Source organism: Vanellus vanellus (assembly GCF_965231255.1).
Source record: "Vanellus vanellus genome assembly, chromosome: 6".
NCBI lineage: Eukaryota > Metazoa > Chordata > Aves > Charadriiformes > Charadriidae > Vanellus > Vanellus vanellus.
Window position 1 is genome coordinate 66,686,066 of NC_138911.1, and position 11,504 is coordinate 66,697,569.

Below are 11,504 nucleotides of genomic sequence, written 5' to 3' on the forward strand. Positions count from 1 at the left end.
GGAGAAAGATTGCCTCTCACTATGCGTTTGTACAGCACCTGTTGCCAGTGCCATAATTGGAATAAAAGTAAACAAAAGCAGAAATGGCAGTAATCTTTGATACAGATCACAATGATTGGGAAGGAGAATCTATTCTCATAAATGAGCCAAGTGATTCATGCTAGTCAGGTTAGGTGCCAGAGGGAGAAGGATGGCAAGAGATGAATGACTCAGTGCTGTAGACCTGAATGGGTCCTATCATCTGGCTAATTTGACTTTGAGGTATTTTTAGGGGACTGACTTTTTTTGACATAGGCAACAAAATGTTATTTCACCTAAGAGTTTTCTGGATCCCACAGAATCGCTTTTCAACTTATGCTTCTTTGACAACAATAACTTTATTGACTCTAAGCTTCTTTGCGTATCTGGTCACCCAGCATCACTGGGTGTAGTGTCCAGAGCTATTCACCCAGAGCTTTCTCCTTTTCAGGTTGGGGGCCTCTACTCATATTTACCTTTTTTTGGCTCAACTTTTAGAAGAGTCAACTTTTATTGTCTCATAAACATGGTATCAGCAGCAGCAGAACTTACATATGCATTTTTCTCTGTCTAGAGCAGCCAGAGCAATAGAATCATTCAAGTTCTCCAGTCTGGCTTATTCACAAAAGACGCTACTGAATATCTTCCATAGCATGTAGCTGTATTAGAACCCAATGAAAATTTCATAGCACAATGATGTTAAAAAAAAAAGGAATAAAAGTATGCCCTAACGTTATTCAAGCCTGACAGGCACTATTGTTTAAATAAATCTCTATCGTGGATGGACAAAACCCTCAGCTGGTGTTAATTCACGACTGCCGCTCTTTAATGGAAAGATAAAAAGCATCCTTAGGATCTTCCCTGTGTGTATGTAAAGCACTGTGCATGTATCTGTATACAAGGAGAATTTACAGAAGCTAAAGCTAGTTGTGGTAGTGTGGCTCTGCATTTGGAAGTCAAAGAGTTGTAAGATAACACAGCACAAGCAAATTGTGTTTCCTCATCTGACACGAGTGCAGACAAGCGATTTACACACATCGCGTTTTGTTGTTTTAAGTCTTTGAACCAATTCTGAACAGCTCAACCCCAAAGTAGGTGCCATGCATGAAGACTGAGGCTGGTGGTCATAACTAGACTTTAAGGGATTCTGCAGAAAGCCTACCCAGAAAGGTGACCTGTGCTGTAGGGAGTGTAATGGTCCAGAGGTGTTTGTGCAAGGATGTCTCTGGTCATGCAGCTGCCTCTTTCCTCGTCTGTTCCAGTGCAGAGTGCATCTGATGTTTATAAGTGTGCACATCAGAGGTGGAAATCTCACCTATTCCAGTTCTGAGTTCAAACTTCTGGTTTCCATTGGCCAAACTGATCCCTCCATGTAATTCAACTAATATTGGTGAAGTCACATGCGGGAGAGTCTGGAGACAAGGCAGATACACTTTTACACCAGCAAGCGAATAACGATGCAGTAATCTTGATGTAAGAATTGAGGAATGTAGCTGGGTAGCAAAGGGATCTTTAGAAAACACTTCAGCAACCAAAAATTCTTGAAATATTCAATCTCTTTCAATTCCCTCCTGTATCCCAGAAGTCACTTATTCTCCCTTTTGAGGTTGTCCTGGACAAATGATCTCATTATGGTCATGCACTGCAAGCACATGCTGAGTGAGCTCCATTTCTCCTCTGGCACTACGTAACATTTTTCACTGTGCTTTTTGGAGATCAGTTGTAAGCTATGTGTCTCTTCTAGGCTCTGACTGACCTCAGTTGCTTTTCTCATAGTCAAGGCAGATCTGTTATTTCCCTGCCAGGTTCCTCTGTACCCACCATCTGTACAACAAGCTCTTCATGTGTTTCACTGGAAATGCCGGCACTGCTGTTGGCCCATCTATTGCTTTTGCACCCTCCTCCCTCTGCAACGTCGGTAGGCATCCTTACAGCAAAGTATTGGGTCTGAATGGCCAAAGGGATTGCCCAGCCTGCTGGTAGAGCCTGGCTTTGGGAAGAGGATTTAAAAAAAAAACACAGCCCCCCAGTTTTGAAGGTGATAGATGCTCTTTTAGGTCCTTATGAGTCACTTCTCTCCTGAAATTGTGTCTATATCATGCTGGCTTGATAGTCACAAGGCTTTTTAAGAAGCTTGATAAGGACATGCTTATGCAATACATCCTTAGGCTCTTCACACCTTGCATGGGGTTTTCCCAGTTTGCAAACAGAGTATTTGGCCCAGTCAGAGAGCGTGCAATGTCATCACCACTACGCTGAAGTCGGTGATCACTAACCACCTTACATCAGGTCTGGATTTAGCCCAGTTTTATTGTAAGTCTTGAATCTCAGTGTCAGTGGTATAGATGTAAACAGATATGTATTATTTTGACAGTAGAGCTGAAAGATTGTTTCCAGTAAATAAACAGTAGTATGATTGCAGTATCTCTTTCTCTGCGGGCACTATCTTTGGGTACATTAAGATTTCTTGAGATATCCTTTGACGCTTCAAAATTCCCTCTGGTACTTCAAGCCATTCATTGATGTGTTTCCATGAATGATTCCTCACTCCTGTTCTTCAAAGGTCAACACAGGCACTTGACTCTACATATTGTTAAAACATCAAGCTACACCCAGGCCTTTGTAGAGCCATGACTCATGCATCATTCATAGAAATTGTTCCCCTCTGTAACCTATAAGGAATTATGCTGACTTCGTTGAGATTCTGCAGTGTTCAGAGTAATGCATGTGCATGGGTTTTTCAAGACTGGGACCTTAGTCTGGAGATTGTTCATCAGCAACTTCCTGCAAATGTTCTGTATTCAACATGTGAAATCATAGCTACAAAGGTTAGTTTTGAAAAAAATCCTCAAAACATATGGTGTTTCCTGGCTGCCTACATATAATGCACACGGCATTCAAAAGCCCAGCACCAGAGTTCCACAGTGTTTGTAAGAAATCACTGTTTTTAAGGAACATTTTGGTCAGTAAACTCATTTTGTAGATTATGTGAAATGCAAACAAAGAGGCAGAGGGCCTGCCAAGATTACACAGATTTGTTATTCAAATCAGTATCCCCAAGAAAACCTGAATCTAGTTCATCATTTATAAACATTCCTTTGGACTCTGACAACTGATGCCATTCAGGGAGGGGATGGGGACAGAAAAACTGCCAGCTTTCAAACCAGCAGCTGCTCTACAGAGATCCCGGGGGCTCCTGCAGTGATCAGAAACACCCATCAGCCCAAGCCTGGACCCCAGGCCAGTGAGGAAGACAGAAAACTCATAGACACACATTCTCAGCTGGAGAAGAGATATCTTCATTGACTTCTTAATTATGTCAAGTGGAGATTTATTTCATAACGTGTATAAAATTTCACATTGTGTTTATATCTCTATGGAAAATTTAAAATGACAGGACCAAGCTGTTGCCTACCACGTGCATACTACCTGCAGCGAGCTCTAGTAAATCCCTCCGCCATTCCCCAGGGTTGTGCTCACTTAGAATTACCCACTCTGATTTGATGTGAGTTACGATGGTGTAAGTGACAGCATTTGGTTCGCACTAGTGTAAAGTCATTCCCATAGATGAAAAAAGAGAATTATTGCAGGATAAAATTACAATTGAACTAGAAAGTTAATAAAAAAGAGCTCGCTCTTTAGTTAACCTTCAGTGCTTTGGTTATGATGTCATTGCTATGGACAAAAATAATCACCCAGAAACCTAAAATATTAAAAAGGAGATTATCTCCTTAGAAAGGTAAGTACCCATGTAGCCTATAAATAGCTCTGGAATGAAGACATCCCACGCAACATCTGGAAAAGGAAGAATTCACTCCTTGACCTCCAGCATCCTTGTCTCCCACCGGCGGGATTAAGCACGGTTGATCCTTACCAGGATACAGACATAATGGCTGGCTGACGGATGAGCCAAGGAAGAGGCAGCCGTGGCCAGAGGCAAGGGCAGGACAAACGAAAATAATGTAAAAGCACTAAAGAATGCTCTCGGTGTGCAGGATCTCTGAGACAAGTCTCTCTCTTGCTGTACAAAGTGTTTTAACTTTGCTTGGGCCTTTGAAAGACAGAAAAGTGCTAACAGTCACTTCAATAAAAATAGGAGGGCAGCATTCTTCTGTTTGAATGCAGCATCAGTTCTCAAAAAAAGTCCCGCTGCCCTGGCCAACCTGTCACCTAATGAGATACACTGGACACCGGAAGCCTATAAGTACAATTTAAGGTATAGCACATTTAGCATCACCTCATACCAATAGTTTCTCCTGCAACCGGTACAGGTGCAGGGAGAAGGACTCACTGCCCACCTCGATGGATGCGCTACAGAACTTCTGCTTCTGCTTAAACAGTCAATTCCCTAACTCTTAGTTGCAGGCTGTCCAGATTAATAAACATGTTATATTTTGTAGTCTTCATTCTTTTCAGAAGAGGAATATTGTAATTTAAAATGGATGGTTTCAATGTCCCTCAGCCTGCCCCTTTAACCTGTAACCATTACTTCATTTGTAGCAGAAAATGAGCTTTTAATTCTTGCATTGTTTTACAACTGTGAGCAATTTATATTGAATATGCCAGTAGGGACTGTTTAAAAGCTTTTTTAAAATAAAAAAAATATATTGCTAACAAAAATTATAAGTGAATTATAGTTTATTTTGATCATTGGCTGGTTTAGGGGTGATCACATAAGATCAACATTAGGAAGAAGCTTTTCACTTTGAGGGTGGTGAGACACTGGAACAGGTTGCCTGGAGAGGTTGTTGAGGCCCCATCCCAGGCTGGATGGGGCCTTGGGCAACGTGGTCTAGTGGGAGGTGTCCCCGCCTATGGCAGGGGGGTTGGAACTCGATGATCTTCAGGTCCCTTCCAACCTAAACCATTCTATGATTCTATGATCATTGCAAGCATTCATGCCATCATGTAACCCCTCTGGAAAGCAGGTTGAATGAGGATCAATGATACTGGTACATCTGTTGGTCATAAATGCTAGTAACATGTATACGGTAGCAGAGAAAACTTCAAAGCAAAACAATTAATTCTCAGGAGGCTAATTTTCTTTCACAATTTTTATGTTGTAAACTTGCCCATACTTGGAGGTACATGTGGGTATTTTACTTTTATTTCCTGCTGGGTTTATGCAAGGCTCAAATTAACATTTTGTGTAATACTACTCTATCTGTACCAGGAGCTGGACGTCTCTGAGGCACTTGTTTCCCCTGCATCTCCACTGAAGGTTGGAGCAGGTCATAACTTCTCATGGTGGGGATGGCTCCCTTGCCCGGTTCCCCCAAGCCCCGGCCCAGCCCACACCCAGCACGTGTTGGGAGGGTGTATGTAAGGGTGTATGGACTGCGCGCTGCAGCCTTAGAGGTGTTACTGGAGGATGCCAGGAGATGACCTCTCCTCCCAGCCTGACGCAGTGCCACTCTCCTCTCCCAGTTGCCCTGGATCCTGGAGGCACAACATGGACCAGTGAAGGCAGGGGTTTGTGCAGTGAACATGAGGCTATGGGCAGAATTTGGCTTCACTCTGCAGAATAAACTTGTCTCCTTAATAAGTAGTGTTAATACAAGATAGACTGAACTGGTTTCCTCATACATAAATCGTTAACTAGTAGCTAGTTCTCACTCCCACCTGCACTACATAGCTTGTGACTTGAGTACACGAAAGGTTTTTCCACCCACACCACACTCAATGACCCATGCCTAATGGGGTTTGGCTGTTTGTTGATTGGATTTGTGTTTTGCAGGTGGAATGTTCTTATTTCAGCAAATCACAAGGGCAGCCAAATCTGACTCACTTTCGCTTTGTGGGAAGTGAATGAACTTATGTCACACAGTTGCTGTCTTGCGTTCTCATCACTCAACTCACTGCAGAGGTGAGGTAGGTAATACACCATTCACTGGGCCTGTGATGATTTACAAGCCGCTCAGAAAGCTGATAAAGATCTTCATAGCTGTTTTGAACTCAAAGGAACTGCTGCTGCTCATTTACAGTATCACAAGGACACGTCAGTTCCCTCCACTACACTGCAAATGCATTCATTCTGAATCACACGCTCAATAAAAATTACACTGAAATGGAACTGGCATGCATGCAAAGTGAAAGAGGAGAAGCCAAGTGCAGGAATGCTAGGCTGCAAAATTTCAGGAGAAGCAAACCACTCTCTAGAACTGCTCAAAGAAAACGAGAAAGTAGCCCTGTGACCCATGACCAAAGACTTCTGGTTCTTCAGTCCGCACCGGTGTGCCTTGGTGGAAGTGGCCTGACCAGTGAAGCCACCAAATGGCTGGGCTTTCCCCTCACTTTGATGGAGAACGGACACTTTGGTAAAAAAAGTTGCTCATAGTTAGCTTTTGGCATAAATAATCTGAGTTTTCCAGACCTAAGGCACTGCATCGTTCTTTCTCTAGCTGCTTACAGTCTGCTTTTCAGGTTGTTCTTATTACACATAAGAAGGACACAGACCTGTTGGAGCAAGTCCAGAGGAGGGCCTCAAAGATGATCAGAGGGCTGGAGCATCTCTCCTTTGAGGACAGGCTGAGACAGTTGGGGTTGTTCTGGCTGGAGGAGAGAAGGCTCCGGGGAGACCTCATAGTGGCCTAAAGGGGCCTACAGGAGAGCTGGGGAGGGACTCTTTATCAGGGAGTCTAGTGATAGGATGAAGGGTAACAGTTTTAAACTGTTAAAAAGAGAGTAGATTTAGATGAGAAATTAGAAAGAAATTCTTTACTCTGAGGGCGGCGACACACTGGCACAGGTTGCCCAGAGAAGCCGTGGCTGCCCCATCCCTGGATGGGACGAACCCTGTTCAAGGCCAGGTTGGATGGGGCTTTGAGCAACCTGGTCTAGTGGAAGGTGTCCCTGCCCATGGCAGGGGGGTTGGAACTAGGTGATCTTTAAGGTCCCTTCCAAGTCTAACCATTCCATGGTTCTAGGATTCTATGATACATGCTGTCATGTTTGTCTTAGCCTGGGTTGCACATCGGACTGGATAGTGTGACCCCCTCCCCTTTTATTGCTCTTTTCACAATACAAGACCAATCTGCTCTGACAGTACCCTCCCAGCCAAGGGTCTCTCCTTTCAGCAAGAGCTCTGTGAATACGGCAACAGTATTGCTGGAGCTGACTCACGAGCGTGGACAGGGGAAGGAGGTTGTACTTTCTCTTCTGTCAGTGCTGTCCTGCCAGCTGGTAAAGGACACTGTGCTGCTGGAGAGATGGGGTTTGGCTGGGCTGTAAAACTGACATCCTGCAGGGATTTAAACTCCTGCTGCACTTCCTCAAGGGTGAGCTATGAATCGTATTTCCTTGAGAAGTCCCACGGGCTGTATTCTGTGTACCAGAACTCCTGGCTTCTCCTCCCCTCTCTGTTTTTGGTGGCACCAGTAACTCCTTGGGCCCGCAGGTGCTGCTGAACGCTGTTAAACTGTCCTCTGTGTCAGCCTGCACATAGCCACATCGGTGATGGAAAAAATGAGCCCTACGTGGCTTTTGCAGGAAGCTGGATGGCAGCTCCCCGTCTCATACAGGTGAACGCTTTCTCACACCGGTAACTCATTAGGACAGCACGGGTAAAGTCAGCTCGTTCACACTGATGCAAGGGCTCAGAGTCTGTGCCACTGTTTGTAAGGACTGTCCCAAATGGCAGCCGATTGCTGATCTTCAATGGCACTCCTGCATTTCCATTTTTTTCACTTTCTAGCCTGCGTTATTTCTCCTTTCCTGGGCTCTTGCACAGTTCAGTCACCACACCACTACAGAATGATTGCCAAGGCCCCCTAAAATCCAGTACCAAAACACAGCCTCCATCTGCCTGCTAATAAAAGTCCTTGTCAGTCATGGTATGACCACATGAGTTTAACCGAGGGAGTAGCCAGTGCACTGGCTGAGAAACGTTCAGTTAGGTTTCCTGGGATCTTGAAGAACTAGTTCAATAAATCCTTGCTTGCTTGAATGAGTGCACCTTCCATCTCCCACCACATTTTTCATTATGTCACTTGGACACAAATGCATGTGTTTTTAATGTGAAGTTAATCCCTGAGCTGCAGTGAAATGATTAACCCTTTGCCCTTGAGTTCTGTGCTACCATATAATCGAGTTCTTATGGAGCTAAGAGTTAAAGCAATAGTGACAGCTGAATGTAATACTTGAGGCGAGTGGATATTTGCTCACCGCGGAAGGCCAGACTTAGTCATACACGTAAAAACTTTTCGGCTTGGGGAGCACAGGTAAATAACATGGCAAAGCTACTGAGTCCTGCAAACAAATATTTGTACCTATAGTTATTACTGCTGACTCAGGTTTCTTGAATATAATCTGTCAAGAAAATACTGTCTAGAATAAACATCCTCCAGTTTGCAGCTGTTAAACTTTCTGTTAAAACACAAGTTCGTGACACCTGCAGCATTCAGCTTGGGCATATGATCAAGTTGTACCAAGAAGGCAACCCTCTTCAGTCTGCTCAGCAGAGCGGTCTCTGAAGAGCTGCATGTTCTCCCCTCTCTGGATATTTACATGAGTTAAATATGCATAATCCCCTGCCTCGGGGTGACAGTGCACCCTTTCTCCTGCCCTAAAATCTCTAGTGCTATCAGCCAGGGTTGTGGCTGCAGCACGTGTGCTTCCCAGTGATCCTGGGTGCACTGGTGAGGAGCAGTCATCGCTGCCGGAAGAGCAGGCAGCGGTGGGGCTGTATGTTGGTCTGTTTGTCTGGGAACATGGACAAACACCCTGCAGCTGGGTAAAAGTGTTAAAATTAGGGTAGAGCGGGCTTCTAGCCTCTCTTTTAGTTATGCTATTCCTTAAGTGGTTTTAAGTACCACACCAGACCGGCCTGTTTCTGCCTCCTTGCCTTTCCCTGAGGGACAAGCCCAAAGCTTTAGCCAGAAGGTCAGCATGTGCTCTCGTTTCTAACAGAAATTTTAGATGGAAGAAGAGCTTTCCAGCTTCTGTGGGTGATCAGTCGCTGGCCTCCATGGATGTTCTTCCTGGCTCCCTCATGTCCACAAGGCCACCAGGCTTTAAAACGTAAGGACAAGCTGAGAGAGTTGGGGTTTTTCAGCCTGGAGAAGAGAAGGCTTCAGTGACACCTTATGGTATCCTTCCAGTACTTAGAGGGCGCCTACAGGAAAGACGGGGACAAACTTTTTAGCAGGGCCTGTTGTGACAGCACAAGACGTAATGGCTTTAACCTAAAAGAGGGAAAATTCAGACTAGATATAAGGAAGAAATTTTTTACAATGAGGGTGGTGAAATGCTGGTACAGATTGCCCAGAGAGGTGGGAGATGCCCCATCCCTGGAAACACTCAAGGTCAGAGGCTCTGAGCAACCTGATCCAGTTGAAGATGTCCCTGCCCATGGCAGGGGAGTTGGACTAGGCGGGCTTTAAAGGTCCCTTCCAACCCAAATCATTCTGTGATTCTACGATTCTATGATTTCTGGGATGGCTTTTTGCCCTCATGCCCTTTAAGCAGGGTGAAAGAAGTTGGCTTTCACCTGAAAATAGAAGGAAGAAAAAAAAGAAAAAGAGTTTTACAACTGTATATAACACACAATTTTTGTGCTTTACAAGTTGGGCCTGTTTCTTGACTCGGTCCCTTTCAGGAAGGACCTTCTGTGTGTTGCCCTTGCTCTGTGCGTGGTGACACCTGGCTGGCCCTTGCATCCTGGGGAGAGGAACATCTGCTTGTCCTCGGGCAGGCCTGTGTCTTTTTTCAGGAGACATGCCAGCTCTGAGGCCTGGAGCAGACCCCAGAGAGACGATGGCGTGAAAACACAGGGCAGAGTAGCGGCACCTGGCCCTGCGGTCCCAAAAAGGGATGGGAGGAAAGGGGTTGGGCAGGCGTTTGGACATCTCCTGTCCCTGGGTTGCCTGTCTGCTCTGCCATTTGCTTGGGCAGGCAGGTACCCAGGCTCCGAGGAGACTGTGAGGACCTGGGGAGCTGCCTCTCATCACCTCTTCCACGTTGAAAGGGGCATTTCTGGGTAGTGTCACAGGCGAGTGGGACCACAACAGTGTTTGAGGAGATACCCCAGAGGCACCCCAGGAGGTGCCACCACCCCAGCCCAGTGGAAGAGCACCTCATGGGGAGACTGGGCTTCACAGATAGCATCCCCCGGGTATTGGGAAAGGGCTGCTCCTAAGTTTTTCACTGGTAAGAGGGGAGAGAGGGATAAACTGTAGGAGTGATGGTCCCCAGCTCCCCACAGCCCTGGTGTCCCGCCAGTTCCCGTCCCGTCCCCATCCCCACAGAGGTGCCTGATGCCCGGGGCTGGGGCTGCCCTGCTCCCCGGCGGGGGGTGCACAGGGCTGGCCTGCCTGGCATTGCCCCAGCCCTTGGCTTCCCCAGCTCCTGGGGCTCCCTGCCAAGTCCCTCCTCGCTCCCTTCACAGAGCGGGGGCATAGCAAAAACACAGACACGCATTTAGGTGATTTGCCCGCATTTGGACCTCTCTTTCCAGCCCATTTGTAACTGCAGTGCTTAAACCCCACAGATTTTCACAATTAGCTGGTCACAGCTGTCATTCCTTGATGTGCTTTTGAACCACATGAACTAAAATAGTTCTGTGAAGTCTATTATGTCTCTGGTTTGTAAAATACAATGATTTCTTACTAGGTTACACTAGTATTTCATAATTCATTCTTAATATTACTCTTCAATAAAGCTCTGCGCAAACAATCTATCCCACAGGAGGAACTTCTGCCAGATCCCAGATGTCAAACACATTTGCAAATACAGGAGTTCATGACCTTTTATGTTTGTTAACGTGACGCCATGGAAATTATTTATAATAAATAAGCATATTTCAGAGTCAGGTGCTCTATGGGGCCTTTTTTCAGTGATACAACAGCCTTTCCTGAAACAGGTCTTTCCTGTTTTGTTTTGGGTTTTTTTTCCCCTAACAATGAAGGTTTGGGAACAATCTGAAACCCTGTTATTGAACTGAGTCCAACTACTGCACTGAAAGGTAGACAGGAACTGAAAGATATCTCAGATTTCAAATCTTTCCTGAAATCAGCAACAGATAAGGTTCTTCCTTTCTCTTTTATCCTTTACCCTGAAAATGCAGTTTTCAAACGGCAGACTGTACAGATCCAGACAAACACTAAATTTATTGGCTTCAAGCACCTAATCAAACAGGAAACTACTGGAATTGTTTGGATCCAAACGACGGATTTGATAGGCCAAGTGTTTTTTGCATGTAGCATGCTCACTTTAAAGATGGGGTAGCACTGTCTACCCACAGTCTTGCAGGTAGAAGAGCTCTAGAAAATATCTGAAGGTGTCAATGTGTTGATAACATTCAATCACATTATCTTTTTTCAGCAGGTGTGGCAAAGTCCTCCCAAACCCGTGCTGGGTTTAAGAGCAGGTGGCTCTTAATGAAGCCAGGCCAGAAAAGGACGCAATCGGAAAACACTGGAAAGAGCATGCCTTGGCTCTGTTTCATCCTTTTGTCAAAGGTACATGAAGGTTTATCATGCCTCCCGAGT